The 20,682-nt window shown below is 35.9% G+C and overlaps 1 protein-coding gene across 2 annotated transcripts in view; it reads right to left on the reverse strand.

Moving 5' to 3' along the window:
* Nucleotides 1-20,682, reverse strand: part of RRAS2 (RAS related 2) — a 71,533-nt gene that overhangs the window by 31,368 nt on the left and 19,483 nt on the right. The window contains exon 1 of one of the 2 annotated variants that reach the window (XM_032853531.1): nt 1,730-1,748. The exons of the other annotated variant lie outside the window; for it this stretch is intronic. The gene's annotated coding sequence lies outside the window, so the exon portion shown is untranslated. Of the gene's footprint in view, nt 1-1,729; nt 1,749-20,682 lie in introns of those variants that run through there. 2 annotated transcript variants of the gene reach the window in all.

The following is a 20,682-nucleotide window of genomic DNA, read 5'->3' on the forward strand; positions in this document are numbered from 1 at the left end:
ACCCGGGAGACCCCAAGATGACAATTTTTGAAATAAGTACTACAAAACAAAACAGACTCATGTGGATAGTGAATGGACAGAAGAAGAGGCTTGTTTTTTAAAATTACATTACCAAATACTGTAGCCATGGATCTACAGCATGACTGAACTTGGGGGGGGTGCTTACTGAACCTCTTATCCTAATAATAAGAACTAAATTTCTCACGGCTTTCATCTCAAGGTGAGATGAAGAGAATGCTCTCACCAGAGCTTCTCTCCAAACTACATGCCAGAAGGATGGGCCAGCACTTTTCAGAAAGTGGCTCTGTCTACTCTCACCAAAGACTACTCTTCTTCTGATTGTTTAACCTCATTTATCCACCCGGCAATTCTTTCTATGAAATCTCTCCTTCAAATCAGACTAGATCAGTGGATAAGTTTAAACTCCTTTAAGTGGAGATAAACATGGCTCATATCAAAAGGAAGCATATAAATAACCATCTTACAAAAATACCCAAATATGTAGATTTTAAGAAGTCAAGAGCTAAAAGACATGTGTTCATAGAATTTAAGACTTTGCTCACACCATTTAAAGTCCCAAATTATAGCTTGTCTATATGCGCACAGCCTAATTTCACAGTACATATGCCACATCAATTGCAAACCACACAAAGAGAAAACAAACATGTAACTAAATTTTGAATCACATTTCTATGTACATAGGTCAGATACTATTCTTCCCTTCAGTAAGAATACTTTTACAGTGCTCATTAGCAAATTCAAGAAAAGGTTTTACTCACTGCCGTGGGTTGAACTGTGGCACCCGGAAAGATGCCTAACTCCTAACACCCTGGTAGTTGCGATGTGACCTTATTTGGAAATATGGTCTTTGCAGGTACAATGAAGTTAAGGATCTCCAGATAGATCATCCTGGACTTAAGTCAAATGGTTCTATCTTCATAAGAAAAAAGAGTAGAAGATTTGAGACACACAAACACAGACAACACCCAGAGAGCAAGACCACATGAAGGCAAAGACCGATCAGAGGGATGGGTCCACAAGCCAAGGAAGACCAAGGGCTACCAACAATCACCAGAAGCTGGGAGAGAGGCATGGAAGGGGATTCTCCCTCAGAGCCTCCAGAAGAAATCAACTCTATCACTAACCTGACTTTAAGGTTTTGGCCCCCTTAACTGTGAGAGAATACATTTCTGTTGTTTAAAGCTACAACATTTGTGGTAATTTGTTATAGAAGACCTAGGAATCTAATACATTCACCTATGAAATTTGAACTCTCCCTTCTTGCAAATAATTTTTTGTATGTAGTTTATAGCCCAAGAAAAATGGAGGATAAAACAGATCTTTTTCTATTCACAAACTATTAGAACTCAAAAACTGAGCTGCCTTCACAGTACCAACATTACAATTTATTACAAAGAGATATACATAGATCACGAAGTAACAGTTTCTGTTGTTAGTAAAAAAAAAAAAAAAAAACCCACACACACACAAAGTCACAGAAGGTAAATGGATTTTAATGGTTCGAAGTTTCTAAAGTTTGAGGAAAGTAGTCAAAAAGAAATTATCAAAATTACCAAAAAGAAATATATATAAATTCATATAATAATAAACTCTCAAGACTATAACAAATTAGTTGTATCATTTTTAGTTTAGTTTTTTAATTATAAAATAACTATGTCCCCATTGTAGAAATTTTGGGAAATCATAAGAAAAAAAATTTTATACTCACCTTTAGAATCAAATTTAGTCCTCACAATTTCTCACCTTAATTGCTCAAATAAGGCCCATCATTACAGGCCTTTGTTTACAATCAAGTTTGTATGGCAGTTACACAACTATGAAATTGAGAGTTTACAATGGAAATTCTGATCTAATTTTAACATAAGCCTTATAATTGAAACACACAAATGGGAACTACAAGGAGAGGCTATTGTCATGGGGGTTTCCGACAAGGTGCTTTCCCTTGATCATTTTGGGTCCTAAACTGTTCTGGTCTCTAATCATAATTTACATATCAAGCAAGCCCTCAATTTTAGAAATAATATTTTTAAGGAAGAAAAAGCAACAGAGATCAAAATACTAACAAATTTTATTCAAGAGTTTTTGAATAATCTCTCCCATTTCACTTTCATTTTATTTTTCAAAAACAAGTAATCAAACAGATGGCACAAAAAGCAGGCAAAGAGGAGGAACATCCAATAGCTACCACACAACAGTGGAGATTAAAACACTGATAATGAAAATTTTTACCAAACCAAATCTCTCAAATGCAGGTTAAGCAGTGATGTTTTTGTTGAAAACAAAAATTTCACTACCTCTAGGGACATTTTTAAACGGTTCCGCCATTTAGATATGTTTACTCAAAATTACACAGCATCCCCACTCTTTCCATGTGGGCTGCAGACAATGACTTCCTTCCAAAGAATACAGTATGGAACATGGCAGGAAAAGAGGTAGGAGCCTTATAGTAGAGAAACCACACACAGCACCTCAGCCAGGTGACCGTGCTCAACATCAACAGTAAGAATCGTGCTGACAATGTACACCCTTGATGTGATGTGATGCGATGAGCATGGCACTTTACTTCTCGGTCTTCCTCCCAAAAACCTTTACCTCCAGTCTAGTCATAAGAAAAGCATCAAATTCTGATAGAGGGACATTCTACAAAATGCTTCATAAAGTCTCCTCAAAACGGTCAGGGCTACCAAAAAACAAAGAAAGTCAGCAAAGAGGAGCCTAAGGAAATGTGACAACTAAATGTAATGTGGTATCCGGATGGAATCCCAGAACAGAAAACAGGTACTAGGTACCACAGAAACCTGAATAAAGTATGAACTTTAGCTAATAAAAGTGTCAATATTGGTTCATTAATTATAACAAGTGTACCATAAAATATCAGAGGTTAGTAACAGGGAAATTTGATGCTGGACATATGGAAACTTTGTTTTATTTTTTTATTTATTTTTGAGAGCGAGGACACACCAGCGCAAGCAAAAGCCAGAGGGGAGAGGCAGAGGGAGAAGCAAATCTCAGTCTCAGGATCCTGGGATCACGACCTGAGCAGGTGCTTAACCAACTGAGCCAACCCAGGCACCCCATGGGACTTTGTTTTTATCTTCTCAATTTTTCCATAACTTTAAAACTTTTCTTAAATAAAGTCTATTTTTAAAATGTACATGGCAGTCATTTCCAGAAAAATACTAATTATGATCCCAGATAAGACTTTTCTAATCACCCACATGTAAAAGCTTACTTAACTTATGGAAAACAACCAGAGCCACTCACTAAATGTTTCTTCTAGCACTCCGATTCCATCTGGATTTTTGCAAGACTGATAATTCAAGAACTTGAGGGCAAGATAAAGGGCATCTAGGCCAACTCTACCTTTCAAACAAACATCTGATTTATTGTGAAGGGTGTGAAAACCCAGAGTCTCATAATCACAGAGCTATTTATAAATAAGACAGACAATTTTAAACCAATAAAATAAGAAAAAAATAGTAATTCAGAAGAAGATGCTTCTAAAGCAGAGGCTTTGTGCAGGAAGTCTGGCCTATAGAAATATTTGTTGAATGAATGAATCACTACCGTGATAAATCCTATTTTGGACGTTCACTTCTTATAACACTACAGTGCCCAGGGATGAGACTGCATCTGCTCAGTTAGGTGCTCTTAAAAGAGAAGCAAAACCCTTGTTTCACAGCAGGACCCATGTACCTAGCGGGGGCCGGGGGCGGGGGATGTGTACCCCTCACCCAATCTCCCAAGACAAGTTTCCCTGCTGTGGTCACTGCAAAAGAGCCTGACTCAGCCCGGCCATGGAACAGGTAAGACAAAAGAAATAGTTCCTGAGGAAGGCAGACAGTGTACAGTAAAGATAACCCAAACACAGATACCTTATTGATTCTCTCAGTCCCCACTTCTGAGGCTATTCAAATTTAACTACAAATCAGACTTGCAGAAAAATTGAGTTTTACACATTGAACTCCTCAGGGACACGTACATCGGGTACATGTTGAGTCACGTGTATTTGACTTGGCAACAATACCTCTACAGAATTTATATTCACCATGTGCCAGGCACTAAGTACTTTACACACATTAGTTACTGAAACCTCACAACAAGTCCATGAAGGAGGTAAGCACTCTTGTTATTGTCTCCATCTTACAGGTGAGGAAAAGGAGACAGAAGATATTAAGTAACTTGCCCAAAACCACAGGCAATAAGCGGTAGAGACTGATTCCATGCAGTCTGGCTCGATTCTGTGCCCAAAACCACTACACTACACTCAGAGCTACCTTCAGAAAACAAAATAAATGTATCGCCTCTATTTTCTCTGTATTTATGGAGTTAAAGGTCCAGACCTCAAACCATCCCCATACATCTTAGTCGATCCTGACACTGATAATAAGCTGGCCAGTAGGCAAAGCGTTGCCTGGGGATGTATGATGGGCGTTGCAATAAACACAGATACAAAACTACCCAGATTCCCTTCTGCCGTCTAAGAGCACAGATAACTCCAAGTTTACCATACATAATGATTTCTCCTTCCCCTTTAAACTGTTATCAAACTCTCACACCCAATACTGAACTGATAAAAGGTCACGATGCTACCCAAGACTTATGGTAGAGAGATACGAATACCAGTTTTATTTTTCCAAGTACAAAATGATTGTGTAATGAAAACAACAGGAACTTGCAGGATAAAGAGAATCCAAGATAACAAGATGAACCAACACTGAGTCTAAGATCTCTTACCTTAAGGCACTCACAATAAGGAAGCGGTCAGCGCAAATGAAGAAAAGAAAGAGCTTACTAGGGAAATACTGTAAAAATACTAAACAACTCAACTGTAATCACATTATATATTTACAATAAACTAACAATGTACAAATGTTTAAAGAACGAGGAATGATGGGGGCAGGGAGTCACAGTGTAAAAAGAATATAAAGATGAGTTAAGGTCTTCCTGCATAATTTGTTTATTTAGTTGTAGCACTGTCTACTCACTCCATCCCACAAAAAAGCCACATTCATTTGAGGTCATTTTACCTCTTGCTATTTCCTCTGCAGTGAGTCTGCAAAGTTGTGAGGCATGGTGGTAATCCTACTCATTGAACAGAAAGCAACTGAGTGAAACATAGAAGCAACCAAACCTCTGGCACCCTGTAAAACCACAAGAGAGCAAGATCTTTTTTCCCATGTTCTAACACATTTTGTAAAGTCGTTTTCTTAAGCAGCAATATACCTAGAATGACTGCATGCTTGTCTAGAGTCACAAGGTGTCTACTTAAAGTCAGGTCATAGGACTCTAACACTGGAAATTAAGTCAAAAATTTTAAATGGACTTCATCAAGCAACTCTCACTGACTTACTCATGTCACTAATTTCAATCTATAAACAAAGGTGAAGAAAAATTTTTTTCTGTAAAAACTCTGTAATACTTAGTCTCCAAAGTTAAACTTCAGGTTGGCCCAGAGATTTGCCTTAATCAATTTTTTGTTGCTTTCAGAAAAACTCATGTAAAAAACATTAGCTAAGAATAGCTGAAGATAAAAAGCAGAGAAAAGGAATTTTTCTGAAAGGCACTAAATATACTGTGTTTATATAAAATAACATGGATTGACAAAAGTAAAAATATTAAATAATTTAAATCTTACTTCAAAATCTATTTTTCAAGACCCTATAAGCAGTTATGAAAAGAAACAGGATATAAAATATGGAAAAATGGTGAAAATACAAGTTAATCTTCATAGTAACAGAACGATAAAAGAGAAACTGAAAAGAACTAAAGACAGGTCACTACTTATAAACCTCTGGGGAATGTCCATACCATCTCACCTCCTCTTCTGCGAGTATGACTAACTGGAAGCAAATTCCATACTGTCTCAATACACTTTCCTTCATGGAAAGGTGGTGGAATGGGGTAGGAAACTCTACAAGGATGGCAATGAAGTCCCTTATTCTTCACACTTACATTCTGAAGAATGATTAAAAAGTGCCAGAATCGCTCAAGTCCCCACATGGGGCAGGGATGGAACCTAAATCTGTTTCTTACTTCTACCATGTCTTGTGTTCTGTTAGTGCACATTTGCTCCATCACTCAGGCATAAGTGGGAGTAGGGAGAGTGGGGGGTGCTGTCAACTTCCTAAGACCACGTTAGCTCACCTTTGCCCACATCAGCCTGGTTGAAGGGATTCTTCTTAATGAGCAAAAATCTCAGATTTAAATCCTTCCCCGTCCACCCACCCCCAACTTGTTTCTGGCCCAAAGTGTAGTCTCCAATTGAAACTCTGACTCATTCCTAACGTTCTGCCTTTCCTGTGTTTTCTTATCAATAACTCCTCCCTACTCAAATCTATTTAAGTTCAACCGTGTTCGGGGACAGCATAAATAGAATGCCTGAATAGCCCCAGGACCAATATGAAAGAAAAAACTAGGAAACAAAAGAACCTTGCTACACAAATACTATCAGGGCCAGAAGTGGTAAGAGCCAGTTCTGCCAAGCTTTCAAGGAGCAGGTAATTCCAGTATTACACAGATTCTTTCAGAGAACAAGAAAGGAGGGAACACTCCCCAAATCATGAGGCCAGTATAACCTAGGTATCAAAATCAGACAAGGACATTAGAAAAAATGAAAATTACAGGCCAACTTCACTAAAACAGAGATGCAAAAAAACCAAAAGCCCATAAATAAAACATTAGCAAACAAAATCCAAGAGTATCTAAACAAAAATATACATTATGACCAATGTATTTCAGGAATCCAGGAATACAAGGATACATAGAATTTTTTTTTTAATTATAATTCACCGTATGAGCAGATTAAAGGAAAAATAACATGATCATAAGAGATAACAGGAAAAGCATGAGAAAATTTCACATCTTAAAAATTCATAGCAAGTGGGACTAGAAGGGAACTAAAAACCTGCAGAAATAATTTTTGTAACAGTGAAACTCTAAAATCAAGAACAAAAAAGAATGTCCACCATTACCATGTTTATACAACATTAAAGTTGAAAGTCCTAACCAACACAGTAAGTAAAAGAGTTGAAAAATTATTTGATGATATATATTTATTAATACAGAAAATCCTACAAAATATACATAATATTCTGGAAACAGAGTTCTACAAGGTATTTGGATACCAAAATCTATAGAACTCCTGGACTTCCCTCCCAAAAAAGGCCATTTCTGCATATAAGCCATTATAAAACTTAAGTCAAACAGATGATACCATTTGCAGTAGCAACAGCAAATATATGGTAACTAGGAGTAAATCTAATAAAATATATTCTAGACCTTTATGGAAAGAAACTATAAAGTTTAACTAAAGGCCAAAGACGTATGACCTGACATACATACGTTCATGGACAGAATTGTCAAAAAGGTCAATTTCCTTATTATGATACAATTTAAAATAAAAAAGTTGGGGTGCCTGGGTGCCTCAGTCGGCTGAACGTCTGACTCTTGGTTTGTGATCTCAGGGTCCTGGGATCCAGCCCCACACTGGGCTCTGCACTCAGCGCGGAGTCTGCTTATCCCTCTCCTTCCCCCACTCTCTATCTCTAAAATAAATAAAAATAAAATTAAAAAGCTTTTGGACTTGTCACTGAGCTCAACAGAACCAGAAAAACCTGATGGTTGCAAAATTTATGAACAGGAAAAATACCCAAGAAATTCCTTACTAGAATTCCGTAAGAATTGTTGTGTTCAGTGCTGTTCTGCCAGAAGTTACACAGTTCCTATGACATGGTCCTGGCCACAAATATCTGTTCAATGATATTTTTATTGAATGAACACAGCAGTGAGGCTTATCCTAACCATTTACAAAATGAAGACAGAATGGAACTGACACAGGAATAGGCAAAAAGACTAACGGAACTGAATAGATGGCCAAAAAAAATCCAAGTATATGAAATCCAACATATAAAGAAGAGCAGATCACAGGGGAAAGATGGACTAATCAATAAAAGGTGCTGGAACAATTGCTTATGTAGACAAGAAAAATGAAAATGGGCAGAGGGAATTATAAAGGACCTATAAATCTATAAACACAGCATGCACTATCTCTAGAACCTCTCTAGAAAAGTCTCACAGTCTTATTTTCTAAACATATTTAGATGTTATCCTAACTGAAAAAAACAGTGCTTTGCTTGGAATAGTAATGCTTAATGATATAAGTGCTTACTAAATATTATTCTTAGGTCTGAGCCCTCAAACTCATCTTGTCGTGAAGCCTTGCTTCCATTACTTCCTAGCTTTGTGACCTTAGAGAGGTTATTGATTTCTCTCAGCTTCATCTAACTCATCTACAAGATGACTTATACTAATACTTGACAACAGGGTAACCGCTGGAGTATTTTTTAGTCCTTTTAGCTTTTTTTAAATTTTAGAACGCCATTAAGTTTATAGATGAACTTTCAGAATTGACATAGTTAAGAGCTTGCAATTTCAAATCCAAGGATACAGTGTTCTTTTCTATTCCCTTAAGTCTTCTATATGAACCACAATAGCATTTTTAGGTTTTCTGATAAAAATGTTAACACATGTTTTTAGTGTATAAAAGAACTTTTTGTTTGCTGTCATACAAGAGACCATACATACAATGGTCTCTTCTTCCATTGTATCTTCTATTTGGTTTGTAAAATAATTTTTTGCATGAAATACTACTGTGCAATATGGAATGGAGTAGGGGTTGGAGAAAGAACAGCAACTGATCCCATTTTGAGGGAGGATGGAATTTAGAATCTCACCAGGCTTCTCTCAGTCTACTTCCTCAATTTAAGACTTTCTGTCTGGGAATATTAAAGAAAAGCATCCAGCGAAACATTAACATACAAGATCCTCTCCATCATAATTTGGTTTTCTCTCCTTAAATAGCACTAAAAAAGACCTTATTACCTCATGGCATACAACCCAAAAATAGTAGCAAAGGCTTCGACAGAATATGTACAAATTTGAAAATCTCAGCGCATATGCCTAATGCTTTATTTATTTCTCACAAAAACAAGAAAGAGCAACAGCTTAAATCTACAAGTAACTATTAAGTTATATAGCTTCTAAAATGTTGCTGTTAGGGGCGCCTGGCTGGCTCAGTCACTGAGCGTCTGCCTCCAGCTCAGGTCATGATCCCAGGGTCCTGGAATTGAGCCCCCCTGGCATTGGGCTCTCTGCTCAGCAGGGAGCCTACTTCTCCCTCTGCCACTGGCCCTGCTTGTACGCGCGCACGCTCTCTCTGTGTCACTGTGTCTCTCTCTGTCAAACAAATAAATAAAATCTTTTTCTAAAAGTAAATAAAATAAAATGTTGCTGTCATTACATAATTTCTAGCATTTTGTATGCTGAATTTCTGTGCCAGGAAATATATAGTTGTTAACTATTTTACATGTTGCTTAATTCTTAATTATCAAGTTTCACTGATCCTGAAATTTGTTCAGCAATTTAGACTTCTGAAAGCTAAACAGTGGTGATAAATAAATAAATAAATAAATAAATAGAAAGAAAGAAAGAAAGAAAGAAATGGTAAAAGTTCTCCTAAACCTTTATTCCCGCTCACGTAACAAAATCAGAGCTCCAGTTCAATTTAGGATATAGTTTCCAGCAAGGGCAAAATGTCTGTTCTCTCCTGTGTTTAGAGCACACTGGCTGCCCCCAAAACTGCCCCTTCTGTACCCACAGCTGCCCTCACCTGAACTTCAGATTCCAACTGAGCCCTGAATTTCAGTTTGAGACCCTCTGCGCACTCAAACCCTTACATTGTTAGTACGTGACTTCAAACTTCTGTCTTGTTGCTCCATAAAAAGTAGGCAGTCATTATTGCTCTTGAATGTGGGGCTCTCTCCATCAGCCTTTGCTGTTCCTTCTCTTCACAGTCCTTGGCACAACAGTGCTCAATGGATGCTCTTGGCCAACAACCAGCCTTATCCACCCACAGAGACTAAATATTATACTACTATGGGATCCTGAGCATTTGAAAGGACGTTGTAACATGTGCCACCCAGACTTATGTTTAGTGTATAGCAGTGGAGCAATGAAAGCAAACTGCAAATATAAATTTCTTTTTAAAAAAAGAAAGAAAAAAGACCATCCCTCTGCTGGGGTGTTTGGGGGAGGGAGGGTAGGGACACAGAGAAATCAAGCAGTTGAAACTCATGTCCTATGTTAAATAATTTACATGTTGAGCAGAGAAAACAAAATTGCAAATCTATTAAGAGTATGATTTGGCTTTTTTGTTCAGGTGTGGAAAACCAGGCATTCACTTGGCTTAAGAAAAAAAACTCAGATGAAGCATAAACAGAATAAACCAGTCAATACAGATTAAGTCAAAACAACAGTAGTTTTAAGATATAATATGCATGTATGAATTTCATTATACAAGCTGTTATAATAGTTAAAACACCACTAAGTGTACACAAAGTGATATGTAAAAATAAAAATATCTGAACAAAGGGTGGTCAAACCTCAAAACAAGTGCTATAACCACCACCCAAAAATGCAAAATAGAGGAAGTTGTCTTCTTCAGAGTTTAAGAGTGAAAAAATTATCATTCTATCTAACTTTCATTCCACTGGGGAAGAGAGTCCCACGGAGGCAAACCAGTTTCATGCCCTTCCTACGTGCTTAAAAAATAAATACAACTTGCCATTACTAACATTTACAAGAGGCAAGCAGTATTATGTTCACATCAGAAGCATTTTTATCAATACTACCAAAATTGCCTTTTAATTTGCACTAACAAACGAAGGAAACTAAGTCTGCAGTAGCGCGTGCGCACACACACGCACACACACACACATACACACACACTCTAAAAGAACCCAAAAGACTATGAGGGTTAAAATTTTACTCTGGGAAAATACTGATTATCTTATCAATTCTCAGTTGATTTCATTCTGAAGTCATCAATGAAACTGCTACAGAACTGTGACAATACGAAGTCATGCAATAAAACCTAGACAACATAAATTCTCCCCTACTTAACAAATCTCTAAATGCTTTAGGGAAAAAGAAAATGTGCATTACATACTTTCAATGTCTTCCAACTAGCTCTTCATAGATGCATACATACTTCTTGCCCACAACCACAACTCATTAGAGTTGGGGGAAAAAAAAAAAAAACACCTCAAGGCGAAAGCTTGACTTACTCCCCACCCACACTACAGGTAATGAAAATAAATGCCACTCCTTTAAAGTCACCATAAAATGAAGGGACTAAAACACAAGTCAAACATGAGAAAGCAAGTAAGGAAAAATACAAAGAAGCCAAACTATTAATCATGATCACCTTAAGTGGCTTTATTACAAAAGAAACTCAAAAGGATTTCTTTTTAAATAAAATGTAACAATGCAGTGCTTATAAAACAACAAAAAAGAGTGAGAAAAAATGCATCAAATTTAGTCAACAGAGGAATGCAAGTATGAAAACATCAATATCAAACATGGTAAAATTTACTGGACAACAGCTATAGAGAGATTTTTAAATGCCAATACACAACAATGTAAACGGTATTATTTAGGCAACAAAAAGTATCAACACAAAAACTATTAGAAGCACCGAAAGTTGGAAAAAAATATTATCTACAGCATGTAGTCAAAAGTGTAGGACACAAAGCACATAAGATTAATGAAGTTTCAATGGACCTAAACCAAATTTTATACGTTAAAGCACAGGCAGATGTGCCACAAAATGAATGACCCCAAGGTCCTTCGGTTATACAAATGACTTCTTTTCTCATTCTAAACAAATATTCATCTGTGTACACAATTCTGTATTCCCTCTTAAAGAGGGACACCAAAACTACACAAGCTTTAGGCCCCTCAACACTTGGATCTCTCCCTGCACCAAAGAAAAGAAATATACCTTCTCCAATGTCCAGAAATTCCAGATCCCTAGCCACAATGCTAAAATAGAACAAAAAGGCAGAAATCAACCAAAACTTAAATTTCAGCTATATTGTAAATAAACAATTCAAATGAGAAAAAATTTTAATTCACAAAATTAAAATGGGATTTCTACAAATACTAAATGACTAATGCAGTATTCAGAGGTGAAATCATAATTCTGAAGGTGTTCATCAAAAGAGAAAAACAAAGTAATAAAAGATTTTAGAAAACTATTAAACCCAAAAGAAAACAGAACATAATAATTAAGGATAAATACAAAGATCTATCAATTGATAGCACTGACAGTTTAAGACCTGGAACTTTGGGACAAGGGTGGGGACCATTCTAGAAAATTTAAATGAGTAGCACTGGGCAGGAATGGCTTCATCATCTTAGACTCCCTGAAAAAGAGGCAGTATATTGGCATGTGGTAGCCCTCAAAAAAAAAGTTCAGATAATATATATATATTCAAGGGAAAGAGGCTGTACCAAAAATAAGATACTCTATGTACAGCCATATAATAAAACTGAGAAGCTTCACTATGGTAATATTTTTACACAAAATTTTAAAAAAAGAAAAACACATAATTACACACAAAGATGTTATCTCAAGAAATAAAAAACTAAATTAACAGAAGATAAAATGGACAACACTGTCTAAGTAAGAACTATGAACAAAATGAGTATCTGGAATAATGACAACAGTGGTTAAGTTCAGATTTTTTAAATGCAAAATTTAAAACTCCCGAAGAATGTGAAGATGAACACACCATCCCATTCATCCTACAAGACAAATATGACCTTGATCACAGGTTTTATGTATCCAGAAAATGGAAATAAAACAATACCCATACAATTTAATAAAATAAACCAGAAGCTTACCAAGTGAAACCACAGTATATAAAATCCCTCAGTGTACTAATACACTCTACTGAAGCGATCCATATACTAGGTATTTCTTACCACTTCAACATCAAGGGATAAAACAAATAGGATCCTTTTCTACAGATGCAAAAGGAGCATCTGATAAAATTACATTGCTAATAATAACATTCAATAAAAACACTAATAGGATATGTTAAGTAAGAATACTTAACATAACGAAAAATGTATTTCATATGATGTCGGGGGGGGGGGAAGCAGTAGCAAACAAGGACGTCTACTGCATTCATTTTGATCTTAACTATTTTGTTATTTTAAAAGTTTAAAATTTCTGGCCCAAGCAGTACAACTAGAGAAACAGGATGTAAATATGTAAAAGGGAAGAAATCTGTATGGAGACAGATGTTAACTGGACTTACTATAGTGATCATTTCACAACATATGCAAATACTGTATCATTATGCTGTACCCTTGAAACTAACATAAAGTTATATCTCAATTATATCTCAACAAAAGTAAATAATAAATAGGAAGAAACAAAAACGCAAGGAAAAAATATTTACAATACACACAGCTGACAAAGGACTTGTATTCCAAATGTACTAAGTCTACAACTCAGTAACACAAGCAACCCAATTTTTTAAAAAGACAAAGGATTTGAACCGACACATAGCCAACAGGCACCTAAAAAGATGTTCGATGTCATCACTCAGAGAAAAGCAAATTAAAACTACAGTGAGATACCACTATACATCCATCAGATTAGCTAAAATACCAATTGCTGGCTAAAATACCAAGGACTCAAAATAACTGGAACTTCCATACATCTTCGGTGGGAATAAAAAATGGTCCAACCATTTCACAAGAAACTGCCAAACTGTTTTCCAAAGTTAAACATATGACCTAATAATCTACAACATGGATTATAATCCAAGAGAAATGAAAATATGAATCCATACACCAATATATATATGAATGTTCAGTGCAGCTTTATTCATAGTTCCTAAAAACTGGTAACAACCCAAATGTTCCATCAACAAGGAAACAGGCACATAAAATGCAGTATATCATAATATAGAACACTACCAAGCAACAAATAGGAACAAACTACCAAAACAAGCAATATCATTTTTCAGGATGAATCCCAAAAAATCCCAAGGTACAAAGGAGTGCATGCTGTATAATTCTATAATATAAAGTCCAAAACAGGCAAAATTAAACTATAGTGATCAAGTCAATACGGAGGTTACCTCTGGAGATTATTAATTGGGAAAGGACACAAGGGACTTTCTTGGGGTGACAAAATATTCTGTATCTTGCTTGTGGTAATGGTTACATAGTTTTGACATACAGATTTGTCAAAACTCACTTAATACACTGAATATGGTTGCATTTTATCATACATGGTTACAAGCAGAGAATGAGAAGGCAAGCAGGAGTGGAATGAATGGGTCTAGCAGGAAGCTTTTACTTTTTGTTTTACATACCTTTTATTACTTATATCTTTGCATGCAATAAGGTAAAAAAATTATATTTTTAATGAAATTTTCACTAATATATCACTTAGTTTTTTAATTTAAAAAAATCACACATACATTATCACTGGAGCAAAACAGAAACCAAGACAGATTCCCTATAAAAGATGTAACAATACAAGAAAATCTGATCATAGAAAAAGAAGTGTACCACATTGAGAGATGTTTTTCTAAGCTTTGAAGTGATAAAAAAAATCCTGATTTTAGTCAATTCTGTGTTTACCATATAACAGAGAAACTAACTAAAGTAAAAAACATACAGAGGTTTTTTTCTACCAATTAGCAAATTTATTTACAACTTTCTAATTATAAATGACCACTGCAGAAAACTTATAACCGTATAAAGAAGAAAATAACGCATTATTTGGGTCTCTTTCTTCCCATTGTTTGTTCTATTATTTTAAGGATGAAAAATCAGGACAAAACATACCACTTTATATTTTTTCTTTGTGTATATTATAGTATAAGCAACTTCCTGTTTCATCATATAGATTTTTAAAATCATTTTTCTTAGGCTACATTGATCTGTTTTACATCCACTAGAAGAACGAACTATATTTTAACCATTGGCCTATTTAGGACAATTATAGCATGTCACTATTATAAATCATGTCATAATAAATCTTTGTAAAATGTTCTTTATGGTTCTTACTCATTTCCTTAGTAAAAATCCCTGGAGGTATACTTATCAAGTCAAAGAAGAAGGCTAGGCTATTGATAAAGTACAAACTCTACTCCAGACGGCTAGGCCAACTGTACTCCCTTAAGAGTGCATTCAGCAGCACTGAAGTTTTAAAGTTGTTTTTCCCCATTATAGGATATATTTTAAGTGCAGTGAAGAAAACACAGACACAGAAAAGAAAAACACCAAAAATAATTAAAATCATCCAGGAATGTTTACTCTTGAGTCCTTTTTTCCATATGCATACATAATTAAACTTGCGTGTTGTACTGTATATGCTTTTATAATCTACTCTCCTCCCCTATTTAATGAGCATTTCTTCCTTACCAAAGTGTCTCAAAATTCATTTTAATAACATGGGCCATTATTTAATCCATCTTGACTATTGATCACAAAGACCATTTCTAAAACTTGAGCATTAAGTCACATTGTCATAAGTTTTGTATATAAATCTTTGGACCATATAGTGGTTTTATATCAGTAATTATTATATCAGGAAAAATTCCTTGAAAAATAACTACTAGGTCAAAGTTTATGATATTGAATGCTTAATTCAGCTTTTGGATTTATAACTTCAGGAATAGTGTAAGAGAGTATCTGCATCCCCATACCTTTACCTAAAATAGGTAACCTTTTATTGACCTTTGTCACTTGATCATTTAAAAATGGCTTATTTTATTTAGACCTTTTTGCTACTCAGTGAGAGGTAATTTAAAACATTCACAGTATTTTGTTTTTTAACTGCTCAACCTATTGATATTTTTAAGATATTAGAACTGCTGTATCAGCAAATTTTTAAAAATACATTCAATTCTGATATGCCTGTAATGTAACCTATGAAATTACCAACTTGGGTAAAAGTTTTCTGCAAAGCATTTATGTATCTAGATTATTATCTAGATTATTTTGCCTATTTCTAGCTGAGACTCCCACCAAGCTTTCCCTTATTTCTAAAATGTCTCCTTCATCCAAAAATCACACTACATATATATAAATATATCTCTTTTCCACCCTTCTAGGAGAAAAAAAACTATCACTATCCTCCTCAACTTCTGAAGCTTCAGTATGTGCTCTAGAGTCAATCTTCTACTTTCTCAAAAGTCCTTGCCATCAACAGCCCTTTCTCTGGTATATTTTCCTATGATACTAGCTCTTCCTCTTTGGCATATAAATAAGAATTTTTTTATTTTTAATTTTAAAACACAGGCACTCCAGGTTTTTACCTTCCTTCTTTAAAAAAAGATTTATTTATGTGACAGAGACAGCGAGAGAGGGAACACAAGCAGGGGGAGTAGGAGAGGGAGAGTGAGGCTTCCCGCTGAGCAGAGAGCCTGATGCGGGGCTCGATCCCAGGACCCTGGGATCATGACCTGAGCCGAAGGCAGACACTTAACGTCTGAGCCACCCAGGTGCTCCTTTTACCTTCCTTCTTTCTCCTCTAGCAACACTTTTCTTAACCTCCCACTCACTGTAGTCTGGCTTCTACTCCCATCATTCCACTAATACTGCCCCCTGTGACCTATTCATTGCCAATCTTAGAATTTTCATGCTTAGATTACTTAACCTAAGATGTGACCCTACTCAGCACTCAAAACATTTCTTGAAGCTCTCTTTCTGCAATACCTAACATGGCTTTTGTCTCTAGTTCTCCAGTGCATTCTCCTCAGTCATTCTGTTCCTCTTCCTCCACCTGTCCTCTTTTCCAGAGTTCCATCTTGAGTTATGATGCTCTCCTCCATATGGGTAAGCCTGACCTACAGAAGTTACCCTCAACAATCATCTATTACTTTATATTCCCAAATCTCTCTCTGCCTAGATCTCTTTACTAAACTACTCCTCCAGTCATAAATATGGATAATACATGCCTTCACACAGCCTCCCCTGAAGCATCTCAAACACGATAGGTACAGAGCTAAACTAATTACAAAATCAAGATGAATGGCATAATGACTTGCAATGTGAATCAAGAGGCATAAATATAATATTAATCCATTGTTAAATGATAAAGTCAAGAGAAATTTTAAAAACAGAATAAAAGCACAGGAGGAAAATATTAATTACAGCATTATTTAATAACAAAAAAAAAAACTTAAAAGGACTTTTCCTTCTGGGAAGATGGAGTACACAAACTTTCTCCATTCCTCCTGATAAGCAAAAGTAAAACTTGACATTATACACAAAAAACAAACATAAGAAGACTCAAAGTTAAAGAGGAGGCAGTGCTAATGCTTTGCAAATCAAGGAACAAAATTGTGGTGAGTCCCTTGTGGGTTTGTTTTTTTTTTCTTTAACCTTGAAAATTCCAGAAATTGACTTGAAAAAGCCTCCAACCTGGAAATGCCAACAGGAGCAAACAAAAAGAATTCCAACAAAAGCATGCTTTTCCTGACCAAGGGACTATGAAAAGGGCAACCCAGAATGATGGAAAACTTTTAGACAATAACCAGTCAAACACCACAAAAAAAAAACAAACAACAAACAAAAAAAAAAACAACAACCACTGTGTGGGACATCTGGGTGGCTCAGTCCATTAATCGTCAGACTCTTGATTTTGGCTCAGGTCATTTTGGCTCACCACCCTAGATGAAACCCCAGATTGAGTCCCTTGTCAGGCTCCACAAATGGAGCCTGCTTATCTCTCCTCTCCCCGTCCCTGCCCTTTGCATATGTGTACTCTCTTTCTCTTAAACAAATAAAAAAAAAGCCACTGGAGTCCCACTCACACCCTCACCTGCAAAGTCCCTGTGGGGAATCCAGAACTATATTCTCAAGGCTATAAACATCCCAATGGGATGGTGTCAGAGAAGGCCAAGCAGGGAGCCAGGGGTTTCACCCATGCAGTCAGTAATGAACTCTTGCCTAACAATGTCATGAACTCTTCTCTAATAGTATCAAAGGAAGATTATGTGGGGAAGCCTGCACTTCCACCCCAGCCAGGAGTAATAAACAGTGTCCCCCAACATCAGGTTTCAGTGGAGGTTCAGTGGAGAATGTAGACATCTATCTCTACCTGGCAGTAATGAGGCAGCACCTCCACCTTCCTTCTCCTGGCAGAGCAGTATAAAAAAAGTCAGCTAGAATAAATGGTTTGAGTACGATACAAAGCCTCAGAACAAAGTATGCAAATGTGCAAGGTTTCAATTAGAAAATCCAAAACCAGAAAGATCTCAAACAGAAAGACAAAAATAATCAAAAGATACCAACGACACAATGAGAGATGTTAGAATCTTCCGACAAAGACATTAAAGTGATCTTGATAGAATATTCAAACATGTTTGAAATAAATGAAAAAAAGCCTCAGAAAAGAAATCAAAGTCTCAGCAAACAAATATGTTTTAAAGAACAAAATGGGAACTTAAGCTGGAAAATAGAATAACCAAAATAAAAAGTCCAAAGGATAGCCTAATAGCAAAATGGAAGGAAAGAAGAAATATTCAATGCAGTGAGAGATAAAACAAAAGAAACTACCCAATCTGAAAAACTGAGTGAAATAAACTGGAATACAAGAAAATGAACAGGACCTTAAGGCCCAGAGGGACTATAACAAAAGATCTAAAATTCACATTATCAGAATACCAGGAGAGGAGAGCAACTGAGAAAATACTTGAAGAAATAGTAGCTGAAAACTTCCCAAATTTGGCAACACAAAAACCTGCAGTCAAGCAGCTAAGCAAATCCTAAAAAGGAAAAAACCCAAAGAAATTCACACCTAGATACAACATAATTAAACTTCTAAAAACTAAAAAGAAAGTCTTAAAAAGACAATGACAGGGAGAAAAAAGCCAATGACATAAAAATATATTACCTAAAAGGAAAAAGCCATTAGAATGACTACAGATTTCTCATCAGAAACCATAGAAACCAGATATGATGCAATTTTTGCGTGCTAAACAAAAAGAATTATCAACCCAGATTCCTATATCCAGGAAAAAAAAAAAAATAGCCTTCAGGAATAAAGATAAAACAAATACAGAGACCCTATCACCAGAAGGCTTACTCTAAAAGAATGGCCCAAGAGGTTCTCTAAACAGGAAGGAAACAAAAAAAGAAGGAACCTCAGGAAGGAAGGAAGAATGGACACAGCAAAAATATGGACAAGTATGACAGACTTCCCTTCTCTTTAATTTCTAAAGTATGCTCGGCGGTTGAAGCAAAATTATAATACTGTTCAATGTGGTTCTATATGTATGTAAAGCACCAAAAATAATTATAAGCTAGGGAGAGTAAAGACACATAAAGAAAGGTTTTAATACTTCGCTCAAACTGGTAAAATGACAATAGCAGTTCACTATGATAGTAGATGGAGATAGTAATAGTACTTGTGGGATTTTAGTATTTTTGTGGGTGTTCTAAGTACAAAAGGCTAAAATCTCACAAGTGCTATTATCATCTCCATTATACTGATGAGAAAATTAAAGCTCAAGGCTGAGAAAGTAACACAGTAGCTAAGTAGTGAATATGAGACTCAATTTCATAGTTACCTGGCTCTAAATCCTGACACTTTTTCACTACATTAAAAAAGGGTTCCAGGGATTAAATCTTCATTCAAAAGCATGAATGGAGGAAAAAAATTTTTTTGCACTAACCTCTAACTGAAATACAGCATTTCCTTCAATCAACCACCATAGCAGTACCTGTGGCGGTCACCAACAGAAATCACAGATATCTCATATAACAGATAAATCAGAATAGCATTTACACTCAACGTGAGTTAAAAAGGAAGACTTTCGTTTTTAGTATTTCAATAACTGGATTTAAGTGTAATCGCTTTCCTTTATAAACCTACATACTATATTTAAAAAACTGTATTCTGAGGAGTCCATACGTTTTACCAGATTGCCAAAAAGAGTCCTTTGTACAAAAAAATTTAAGGAAAACCTGCATGTAGAAAATTTTCCAAATTTTACTTCGAAAGTCCTAATGGACCACAACTTCCACTTGCCACTGGAATGGGAAGAATGGCTCTGTTTTTGAGAAGACGCCAGAGAAAGAAAACCTATAAAATTAAACTATGCCAAAAGAAAAACACTTTCTCAGGGGTGCCTGGGTGGCTTAGTCATTAAGCATCTGCCTTTGTCTCAGGTAATGATCCCAGGGTACTGGGATTGAACCCCACATTGGGCTCTCTGCTTGGTGGAGAGCCTGCCTCTGCTGCTCCCCCTGCTTATGCTCCCTCTCTCAAATATATAAATACATAAAATCTTAAAAAAGAAAAAACACTTTCTCAAGTTCTCAAAAATCAATACCATTTAAGAGTCTAGTCCTTACATGACACTCAGAATCTACCAAAAAACCACACCATGAAACCCCCAACATACACCATGAATTCATTTGTAGGTAATCTCCAAAAAAAAAGAAAAAGATAATTCAAGCTCTAAATTCAGAAACAAGAACATTAATTCCACCTTCCCCAGCCTTCCACCTCTTACCCACCCCATCCCACCCACTTCCTCTTAAGCACACATTATAATCTATAAATCTAAAGGTGCCCTTAAATGACATGTTTTCAATCAATTTCTTTATGAGAATTAGCAACATCTCAGAATACATACTTTCACATTGGAAAACAGTGTCTTTTCTCATTCCCATTTTACCTCTCCAAAAAGCACAAGTACCCAAATAAAGGCAAAGCTTTTTAGATGAATAACCACCAAGAACATTTTTTCTAATCCCATGATCATCCAAACTTAGAAATAA

This window comes from Lontra canadensis, unplaced genomic scaffold (genome assembly GCF_010015895.1).
Source record: "Lontra canadensis isolate GAN:19392208 unplaced genomic scaffold, GSC_riverotter_1.0 scaffold7, whole genome shotgun sequence".
Classification (NCBI taxonomy): domain Eukaryota; kingdom Metazoa; phylum Chordata; class Mammalia; order Carnivora; family Mustelidae; genus Lontra; species Lontra canadensis.